This window comes from Meles meles, chromosome 18, assembly GCF_922984935.1.
Source record: "Meles meles chromosome 18, mMelMel3.1 paternal haplotype, whole genome shotgun sequence".
NCBI classification, from domain to species: domain Eukaryota; kingdom Metazoa; phylum Chordata; class Mammalia; order Carnivora; family Mustelidae; genus Meles; species Meles meles.
Window position 1 is genome coordinate 60909498 of NC_060083.1, and position 11301 is coordinate 60920798.

Below are 11301 nucleotides of genomic sequence, written 5' to 3' on the forward strand. Positions count from 1 at the left end.
CCTGCCTCTCCCCCTGCTTGTGATCACTGTCTGTCAAATAAATAAATAAATACAACCTTTAAAAATAAATAAACATACATTGTAATTTAATATACGACTTGCGTTAACTATGCTGCGGACTGGACAACTATTTTTACGGCTTTCTAAAAATGGCTTCATGATTTCTTTTTTTTTCTGTAACTATACTAAACATACGGCACTCTGTTTCAGGCGGACGCTGTAATGGCTCAGGGTTGGTCTGGGTAAATGTGCTCTTAATCCCCTTTATCTATTTCGCCCATTCCCCCCCCCCCCCCCACCTACCTTCTAGCAACCACCGGTTTGTGCTTTGTACTTAAGAGTGTGGCTTTTTCATGTGTCTCTTCCCGCCTCATTTGCTTTGTCTCTTCAGCTCCCCGTGTGACTGCAATCTTATGCTTTTGTCCTTCTCCGCTGGACTTACTTTACTTCGCCTGATGCCCTCTCGGTCCGTCCACGTTGTCACAATAGCAAGCTCTCCTCCCTTCTGTGACTGAGTGATATGTCGCTGTAGGCGTGTACCACACCTTCTCGATCCATTCCTCAGTCCGTGGGCACTTGGGCTGCTTCCGTATCTTGCTGTCACAAACCATGCCCAGTAAACCTCAGGGTGTGCGCATCTTTTCGAACGAGAGTAAATTTTCTCTGGGTAAATATGCAGCGGCGGAATTGCCAGATCATACGTGTTTCTATTTTAATTTTTTGAGGACGCAACATACAGTTTCCCGCAGTGGCCGCGCCAGTCTGCCTTCCCACCGGCAGCGCCCGATGACGGCTCCTGTTTCTCCGCACCCTCCCCGACACTGCTTACATTTTGTGCTTTTTTATTGTAGCCATTCTGACAGGTGTGAGGCGAGATCTCCTTGTGGCTTTGATGTGCATTTCCCCAGCGAGGGGATGTTGAGCACTTTTTCATGTGTCCGTTGGCCATCTGCGAGTCTTCTTTGGAAAAATGTCTATTTGGGTCCACTGCCCAATTTTTCATTGAACTCTTGGGGGTTTTTTGGTGTTGAGTTGTATAAGCTCATTATAAAGATAACTGTATTAATGTTAAATTCCCTGATTTTGACGATTCTGCTGTGGTTATATGAAAGATGAAGTAGGTAGGGGTAAAGAGGCAAAATGCCTTCACCTTACTCTTAAATTGCTCAGATTAAAAAAATACATATATACACATACTATATATATATATTCTATTTTCTCTCTATATATGTACATGCATCACGTAAACAGAAAATCTGGATAGAGTACACATCAGTATTCCTTGTACCGTTCTTATAAGCTTTCTATAATTTAAAATGATACAGTGCAGGGGTACCTGGCTGGCTTAGTCAGCAGAACATGCAACTACTGATCTCAGGGCTGTAAATTCAAGCCCCTCCTTGGGTGTAACAATTACCTAAAAATAAAATCTTTAGGGGGGCGCCTGGGTGGCTCAGTGGGTTAAAGCCTCTGCCTTCGACTCAGGTCATGATTCCGGAGTCCTGGGATCGAGCCCCACATCGGGCTCTCTGCTCACTGGGGAGTCTGCTTCCTCATCTCTCTCTGCTTGCCTCTCTGCCTACTTGTGATCTCTGTCTGTCAAATAAATAAAATCTTAAAAAAAAATAAAATAAAATCTTTAGTAGTAATCATCATCATAATAAAATGATACAATAAAAAGTTTCCAGGGGCACCTGGCTGGCTCAGTTAGTAGAGTGTGGTAGAGCATGGGATTCTTTTTTTTTTTTTTTAATTTTAAGATTATTTATTTATTTATTTGACAGAGATTGACACAGCAAGAGAGGGAACACAAGCAAGGGGAGTGGGAGAGGGGGAAGCAGGCTTCCCAGAGAGCAGGGATCCCGATGTGGGGCTCGATCCCAGGACCCTGGGATCATGACCTGAGCCGAAGGCAGACACCCAACAAGTGAGCCACCCAGGCACCCCTAAGCATGGAATTCTTAATCTCAAGGTTGTGAGTTCAAGCCTCATGATGGCCGTGGATCCTACTGAACTAAAAAAGCTGTTTCCAAAACGTTGCGACATTGAAAGAATGGAAGCCGGCAGCCTGCGTGGGGCTGGAGCGTTGAGAAGTCCCCTTATTTCTGGCCCGCGGATGTGAGAGGTGCCACTCAGCCACCCCTGCAGCTCGGGAAGTGACTTCAGAACACCCTATTCCTGACCCAGATGGAGGACACACAGTTTTCCCTGTAGGCTGCGGGATTTGCGGTTGCTGGGACACCACTTTGAGGAGGGAAGGGGGGCGTTTGCCCTGAGGTCAGCCTCACCCATCCTCTCTGTCCTGCCCTTTCTCTCCCACAATTGTCATTGCCGCCTCCCCCCACGCCCCTCCCCCCAGGTCTGTGCGGTCAGTGATGCCCTCGGGGACTTAGAGTTCTGTCTTTCTCCGTCTCTAGTCCTTCAAGCTCTCCTGAAGCTTTTGTGTGGCATTGAAGCCCTCTCGAATTTTCCTTTCTGACTCTGTGGAGCAGGTGGGGGACGATGTCTGCTGTCTTTGGTTGCCTAGCACCCGGGAGCTGCTCCAGGCTCTCTTCCTGGCGTTGGTTTCACCCCCTGCCCTTTCCGACTTCCACCAGCGACTCTAGGTCTCCATTTATTCATCTGTTAAAAAAATCCAGCCGGAGCGGGAACAGGCAGACAGACCCATGGGCAGAACTGAGACTGAGATGGACCCCAGAGATGGGTCCCAGCACACAGGGGGGTTTACTAAGTGATAAAAGTGGTGTTTCAGGGGCATCTGGGTGGCTCAGTTGGTTAAGCCTCTGTCTTCGGCTCAGGTCATGATCCCAGGGTCCTGGGATCCAACCCTGCATTGAGCTCCCTGCTCAGCGGGGAGTCTGCTTCTCTCTCTGCCTCCGCCTACTGCTCCCCCTGCTTGTGCTCTCTGTGTGTGTCAAATAAATAAATAAAATCTTAAAAAAAAAAGTGGTGTCTCAAACCTGCCCTCATTCAAAGCTGCTTACCAAACAGTGTAGAGTCAACTGGCCAGATCGTGGCAAACAGGGGCGCTTGGGTGGCTCAGTGAATTAAGCCTCTGCCTTCAGCTCAGGTCATGGTATTGATGAAGTTCTAGAACCTAGGTGAGGTTTGGTGGGGTGAGGTCTGGAGCCGATGACCAAGAAAGAATTCTTGAGACATCTTTGGTGCAAAGTGGTGGTTTATTAAAGCACGGGGACAGGACCTGTGGGCAGACAGAGCTGCTGCCTCGGGGATGTGAGGAGTGGCTGGTTATATACACAGGAGTTGGGTAGGTGAGGACGCAGGGGTGTTTAGCAGGGCTATCAGGGTAAAGAAGACTGTCAGGATATTGAAGGCCTGGTTACTGTCAAGCCAAGGCCAGTCTTTGCCTCTAATGAGGCACTAGCAAGAAGACAATTGGGAGTTTCCTGGTGGAATGTCGCATTCCTGCTCTCAGGTGTCCTTGTTAGTGAGATTTGGGTTTAGAAGAAACTCAACTTTATTTACATTTCCTTCTGCCTCAGCCTCCTTCAGTTTTTATGGGGGGAGGGTGATGTTAGGGCTTGAGGAACTGAGTTATGTGCCTCTGGAAATTGGGCTATTGATAAGATAACTTCTTTGTTGTAAATCTCTAGGACATCTGTAAACCAAGGGAGAAAGGACTGTGATCTCTGTTAACTTTTTGTTTTTCTTTTAGGGCAGCCAGGGGTGCCTGAGGAATGTCACACACGTGACCGAGGGGAGCGGGTGGCGAGGGGGTGCAGGTGCCAACTTTTTCTTTGTCCTCAGCCAGCCTCCTGCTCCCTCGTCATTCCCCCCTGAACAGTTTTGACCCTTTAAATCTTTAAGGTAGTTGAAGGGGGAAGGTCTCGTCTTCTGTAACTTCTTCCTGCTGAATAGGGGCGTAGAGCTGTCCCTACCTACTCGGGTCAACATTGATCAGTGGAGGAGCGTACAGGGGAGCTACGGAAGGCGGAGGCAGCTGAATCCAGCGCCGACAGTGAAGAAGTGTCTCTGCGCGTGGTCAGGATCATCTGTCGTCGTGAAGTCATTGCAGCGAGGGAGTCTCGGCACCAAGTAGAGAAACACTGAACACAGCAGCACGTTAAGATTAATAAGGCCGTAAGAATGAGAAGATTTCGAGTCTTCTCCGAAAAGGAGATTTTTAATGGTTGTCCATAGTCCTCCCTCAAACCAGGAACTTAACCAGTTACTGAGAGAGAGAGAAGGATCCTCAGTATAGCGATAAGGAGGGTTTTGTAACTTAGGCCCATATTTGATTGGGGAGGTATGGCTTGACAGCAATCCCCTTTCCTTCCAAATAGCTCCGTGGGCATGGTACCAGGAGGGCATATTTGGAGTCAGTGTTAATGTTTACTTTTAAGGCTTTGGCGATTGCAAAGTGCTAGTGAGCATTATGGCATACCCAGCTTTTCTTATTCTTTCTATGAAAACTATTGTCATCACTAAACCAACTGTCATTTGTATTTTTCATAGGAGCATCTTAAATCTGGCCAAATAGAGTAAGCAAGTTCAATAACCTCTGAACAGTTTTGCTCTATAGAGAAAGAAGTACAAGGGTCAGGTTCAGGCATACAGGTAACTAGGTTTAAAGTTTGACAAGTTTTAGCCTAGTATTTAATAAGTCAGCCTTCATCATCCATTGGTGTCCTTTGGCTTCTAAGACAAATCTGGACCTGATGTGAAGTCATTACAGTCAGGGATGTTCCATAGTGAGCTTTGAGGCTCTTTTTATGAGGAGGGCTGTTCTATGCTCGGCTAAAGCATCTGTTTGCAATTGCACCTCAACAGAGGTGGCTTCTAGGATAAATATGACTGAGGGATGAAACCATTAAGAAGCCCTTTGAGTGGTCCGGCCTTAACAATATCCTGATTACAGAGGATCACTGGCAAGTGGGAGAAAACTTGTCAAGAGATAAGGCGAGTCCCCCATGCATCATCCAATCCACTCATAAGGAAAGTGGGGTCATCCCTTATCTCCACAAGTCCACAGTTAATGCTATGGAGTGCGGTATGCCGGCTTTTAGGCAATTTCATTATTCCAGCCACACACAAGGTAAGAGTTACGTTATACAATTGTTGGGGAATCGATCCCACTTTACAGCTGTTTAATCATGTGCCATGGGGTCTTGTTATTATCCCCACAGAATAAAAAAACCATGAAGATCGTCTAAACGAGCTATTGTGCAACTTCTCTGGAGTTGACCTCAAGTTGTCTAGCTTAGGTAAACAAACATTTAAAGACAATCAAATCTAGAATTTAACATTCATACAGGTGTGTTATTAAAACATAATTTTTCTCTCTAAAATAACCCTCATTTCTAGAGATAGCCAAATCAGGACTAATTTACTTGAGAAACAAGTCCAGTTTTAACAAACGTGGCCTAATTATTTACATAAGCTCAGCAAGAACAGTGAGTCTGACCGTATAGATCTTTTAGAATCTGGTTTGCTGGAACTTCTTATAAGGAATCTCTACATTGAACTTTAGCAGCTTCTCCGGGCCAGAGGCCAAGCCACGGACTTGCCATCAGACATGCCTGCAATACCTGTCGATTTGGGTGAATTCCCCTTCCTGAGGTTCCTGTGCTGCCAGGAAGTGACATTCTTTACTCACCCGGTGAGGCTGCTGGGAACTCTGTAAGTAAGGTGTCAGGCCAACAGTTCCAAAGGGCTTTACGGCCCCAGGTTTTATAAGTCAACCTTAGTTCCTTTAAGCTGCCTGGTCATATCTGAGTCTTTTCAAATATGACATCCCAGTCAAAGCCTTGGTAAAATAACCAGTTTCCAAAGGCGTCCTGTTACAAGGAAGACAGATTCTTATTGAACTTATGCAAATGACTGATTGCCATCCAAGAAAGAATACTTACTAAGACCTATGGTTTCAGAGGGTTCAGACAGAGAGAAAAGTTGATTGCCTTGATTTGTTTGCAAATAAATAATTTTACATTTCTGTAAGTCACAGACATCTTAAGGAAAAAGTATCCCTAGTCTGGAACAGCAAACCATAGAGAACCAGCGATGTTTAAAATAAGACAAAACATTAAGAGACACAACACTGTAATTTTTTTAGTTCATCTAGTCCCATGTTACTAATTCTGGTTTAGTCCGAATGCAGCTCTTACTTCTGGAAATGCTTACCCATTTCAGTTTCAGGATTTTAACATATCAAAGACCTGTATTTGTCCTGAAAGTCTCCCATATGAATTTCCTCTAAGACGGAATTTATCTTACAAGACAATTAAAACAATTACAAATGACAAAAACTCAGAATGGATATGGTTAGAGCTGATGAGACGAGAGTTTACAATTTAGCTGGCAAGGAGATCAGGTTACTTCTGTGACACGTAACATTTCCATAATTCAAGTGATGATCTCTCAAAACATTAAAACTTCAGGAAGTGCATAGAATCTCTAGAATAGGTATAGCATTTACCCAAATGTAACCCAAGGTTTATTATTGGTTTAGCAGTACTTACTGAGTAACTTAGTATACCAAGGAAAAGCCTTATGAGTCAAAGAGATCTCATTTATAATTTAAATCTTGTCAACAATTGCTAAAACCTTAGAAAGTTTTAAAACACATGCCTAAATAGAATTAGGGCTGTTAAACACCTGATAAAACAAAACATAGAAACTGGGTTTTCTGGGCAGGCAAAGAGAAAACCATAACAGATCAATTAACCTAAGAAAATGTTGCCCCTTTAAACAGAGAAAACCAGCTTTTTTATACCAGTGTTTTTCCTTTTTATTCTTAAGCATGTAATCTTAAGACAGCGGGTTTACTAGGTTTCCTTCCCATCGTGAATGATGTCGCAGACAAAGGGAAGGGGATCTTTTAGATGCTGTCCTGCTCGCATCCCTAGCGGGAACTTAGGAGCATCTTAGCTAAGGTCTGTCCGTATAAGTCCCGGACCAGGCTACTCCGTGGAGTAGATGACCATTATGCCATATGATGCCCCGCGAGACTCAGGGTGCAGCCCACTCAGACTCCGTAGCCAGAGCGGTGGAGCCATACAGACACATTCACACAGTCAGGCACTCTTCAGATTCAAACAGGTTGGACACCCGCCTCTGGGTATCCCTGGCTAATGGGAGGTGATCAGTCTCCCCTTTCATTCTTTATGAGTAAGAGTGAGTTTCTATGGTTACAGGCAATGGGGGATGGTAACAGGGTGTTTTCCCAGTCCCTCAAGGTTGGGCCGCTTTCTGAATCTCTCAAGGCCAAATGGCCCTTTCACTTGGAAGTATAATCTATGTGGAGGTATGTTAGGAGAGTGCTAAATCACCTTGAGGGCTGGTTATTTGTTTTGTTTTGTTTTTTTTTTCAGCCCATCCTGACCACATCTAAAATCCCTTTTCTGAAGATTTCCCTTCACAAACCTTCTACAACTTTCCTTTGCACTCAGGTCTCTTTCCAAGCCATTTTCTTCCAAACAACCATCTCATTTAGGACAAAATTACCTTTTATCTTTAATAAAATACATCTCCATTCCTTAAATATTTCTTACACATCTCTTACTTTCCTCTATACAGAATTGTTTTCTTTATTTCCATCAGTCTCAGTTACACTTAGCAGAATTTTGTCCTCTTAGAAACACCTTAATCAGCTATTAACCAGTTGTGACCGGTCATCACAGAAATCCTCAGATGCCGATCTGTGAATCCGTTCAGCACAAACCCGGCTTACCAACAGATTTAAATATTCTTATTTTCTTTGCAGTAAGAAGTCAAAAGCACAAACCTATGTTAAGTAATCAATGCCTTAGCATTTTATCTTCTTTGGAAAAGACCTAGATGTCCAACAAATTTAATTCCATTTGTCATCCAAGCAAAACTTTCAAGTTTCAGGTTACCAAAGACTTTGAAAGCTATCTCAGCAATTACCTATTAAAACTTTGAGAGAGACAGTTAACCATCAGTTTAGTCATCTCTTTGCTAACAGATTTTAACAAATAACACGAGCTTATTTGACCTTCAGTAGACTTTGATCGAAGTTTCACATTTACATCTGATAACTTAAAAGACATGTATATCTTGATTAAACCAACAAACTTAACTCAGTTCAAATACTGATTTACGTTCCACCTGGGCCCACTCCGCTTTGCATGTTTACCTGAGACATGGGTGGGAAGATCTGGAGTGGGGGGTGTTGAGTCCAGGGGGTGCTCTTCTTGCTCCTTGACAGTAAGAGAGAAGGAGCCGTGGTGCAGGAAGCACCGAGGGTGGTCTAGAGGCCAGTCATGCAGGCCGTACGCACGTTGGTGCAGAAACAGAAGGGGGAGACAGAAGAACCAAGTGCTGCCAGAAGGCAGAGAAAGGCTTCCCGGTTTTAGAGCTCATCAGCTCCAACAGAGGAGCAGACACCATGCTTTCTCATCAGCAAGGGGGAAGGGGTTAAGCAGTCCAAGTCGGGCCAGAGAAGACAGGGAAACTTCCCCGAAACAAAGGGAGTTTCGGCAGCTGCTTAGGAATATTCCTTATGGTATCTGTCTCGAGTTAGACTAACCCCAGTTGGCTCCAGTTATAGCCATTAGCCCGGGGAATGAGTGAGGGAGAAGCCCCCACATCTATTAGGAGGAACAGAGAGAGATAAAGTCAGAGTCCCCTTTGCTAGGGATGGCCCAGCAACCTGGGTTTACTAGAAGAAGGTTATTAACGTAATTATCGTCCAATATGTCAGGAAGAAGTTTACTAGCTGACTCATTCAGGCAAACACATTCTGCAAAAGGCCCTTAGGTCGGGGTCCTGGTGTAGAGCAATGAAGGCCTAGGTATGAGCAAAGAAGGTATCCTAGGTGCATTTGCCCTGTTTCCTGCAGAGGAGATCTAACTGATAGTTCCCACTGAGGCCATGCAGTGTTATACGAGCTCAGTCCTTTTCTAAGTTTTGCAATCCAAATGATTTCCAGTGGGTTAAAAGGCATCCCAAGGGAGAGTCCTTGGGCACAGAAGAGGAGGATCCCATGGAAATACTAGAAAAGTTTGGCAAGGGGAAATTACCCAATTTTTGTAGCTTTAAATAGTCTGTAGAAGACACTGACAAGAAACAGTAAAGACTGAAATCCATCATGGTCCATGCGACATTCCAACACATGTGCTCCTTGCAGCCAACTTCCCCAGGAAACGGTCCCCGGTTGCGTTTTATTTTTTTTTTTAAGATTTTATTTATTTATTTGGGGTGCCTGGGTGGCTCAGTGGTTTAAGCCGCTGCCTTCGGCTCGGGTCGTGATCTCAGGGTCCTGGGATCGAGTCCCACGTCCGGCTCTCTGCTCTGAGGGGAGCCTGCTTCCCTCTCACTCTCTCTGCCTGCCTCTCTGCCTACTTGTGATCTCTCTCTGTCAAATAAAAAAATAAAATCTTTAAAAAAAAGATTTTATTTATTTATTTATTTGACAGAGAGAGATCATAAGTAGGCAGAGAGGCAGGCAGAGAGAGTGAGAGGGAAGCAGGGTCCCTGCTGAGCAGAGAGCCCGATGTGGGACTCGATCCCAGGACCCTGAGATCACGACCCGAGCCGAAGGCAGAGACTCAACCCACTGAGCCACCCAGGTGCCCCCTGGTTGCGTTTTAATTCAATTGGGTACTGGTTTCTGCCGGCTCCCAGTGGAGGTCCCGCAGCCAGAAGTGGCTAGACCAGGGATGTGGAGGGGATCACATTAGATCAATCAGGCGGAAACCTCACACGGGAGTCTTAAGATTGGCAGCCGTCCTGGTGACTTAGGTGGCTGTCCCGTGCCCAAGAGAGACAACTTCATATAAGAACAGGAATAAAGAGAGGGTATCAAGTTTTTGGGTCTTATTGCCATTCCGGCCAGGGTACTAACTTACAGCCAAAAGGCAGACGCTCTCCTCCCCATAGAGTAGCCACAGGCTAGAGGATTACAGCCTGAGCAACTGACATGCAAGTGTTCCAATAAGACCGCACTCCTTGAAAAGCCCCTGAAATGAGAGTAAAGGAAGAAGTGAGAAAGTACTCACCAATTTTGCACCGAAGCTCAGAGTCCAAATGTAAAGACTCACAGCCCCACGTTGGGCGCCATACGATGAAGTTCTAGAACCTAGGTGAGGTTCGGTGGGCTGAGGTCTGGAGCCGATGACCAAGAAAGAATTCTTGAGACATCTTTGGTGCAAAGTGGTGGTTTATTAAAGCACGGGGACAGGACCTATGGGCAGAAAGAGCTGCTGCCTCGGGGATGTGAGGAGTGGCTGGTTATATACACAGGAGTTGGGTAGGTGAGGACGCAGGGGTGTTTAGCAGGGCTATCGGGGAAAGAAGACTGTCAGGATATTGAAGGCCTGGTTACTGTCAAGCCAAGGCCAGTCTTTGCCTCTAATGAGGCACTAGCAAGAAGACAATTGGGAGTTTCCTGGTGGAATGTTGCATTCCTCCTATCAAGCGTCCTTGTTAGTGAGATTTGGGTTTAGAAGAAACTCAACTTTATTTACATTTCCTTCTGCCTCAGCCTCCTTCAGTTTTTATGGGGGGAGGGTGATGTTAGGGCTTGAGGAACTGAGTTATGTGCCTCTGGAAATTGGGCTATTGATAAGGTAACTTCTTTGTTGTAAATCTCTAGGACATCTGTAAACCAAGGGAGAAAGGACTGTGATCTCTGTTAACTTTTGGTTTTTCTTTTAGGGCAGCCAGGGGTGCCTGAGGAATGTCACACACGTGACCGAGGGGAGCGGGTGGAGAGGGGGTGCAGGTGCCAACTTTTTCTTTGTCCTCAGCCAGCCTCCTGCTCCCTCATCAGTATCAGGGTCCTGGGATCGAGCCCCGCATCGGGCTCTCTGCTCCGCGGGAAGCCTGCTTCCCCCCCTCTCTCTGCCTGCCTCTCTGACTACTTGTGATCTCTCTCTCTGTCAAATAAATAAATAAAATCTTAAAAAAAAAAAAAAATGGGACCCCAGACAGTAGGAACTTGGCACAAATAATGCAGAAGGATCAAAATGGCAGAAGCTGTTATCGGTAAAATTTGGCACAGCTGAAAGCTGATCTATGAATTAAACATGTTACAAAATCTTACGGAAAAGGGGAGTGTTTAATGAGCACAGGCTTAACATAGGTGTGCTCGACAGCGGCCACTCCTTGAACCCACCCGGGGGACGTCAGAGAAGCCTCAACGCCCCTTCCCACCAGTCTTCGTAAGCCCTCGGCCAAACGCTAAGTGTGGGAAGGGGCCTGCGCCGGGCGGGGCGGCGGGGGCGGGGTGCTCCGTGCGCCACGAGTAATGGAGCCGTGAGGCGGAAGGACTACAACTCCCAGCACACCCCGCGCCGCCCAGCCTTGCCTTCCCAGAAA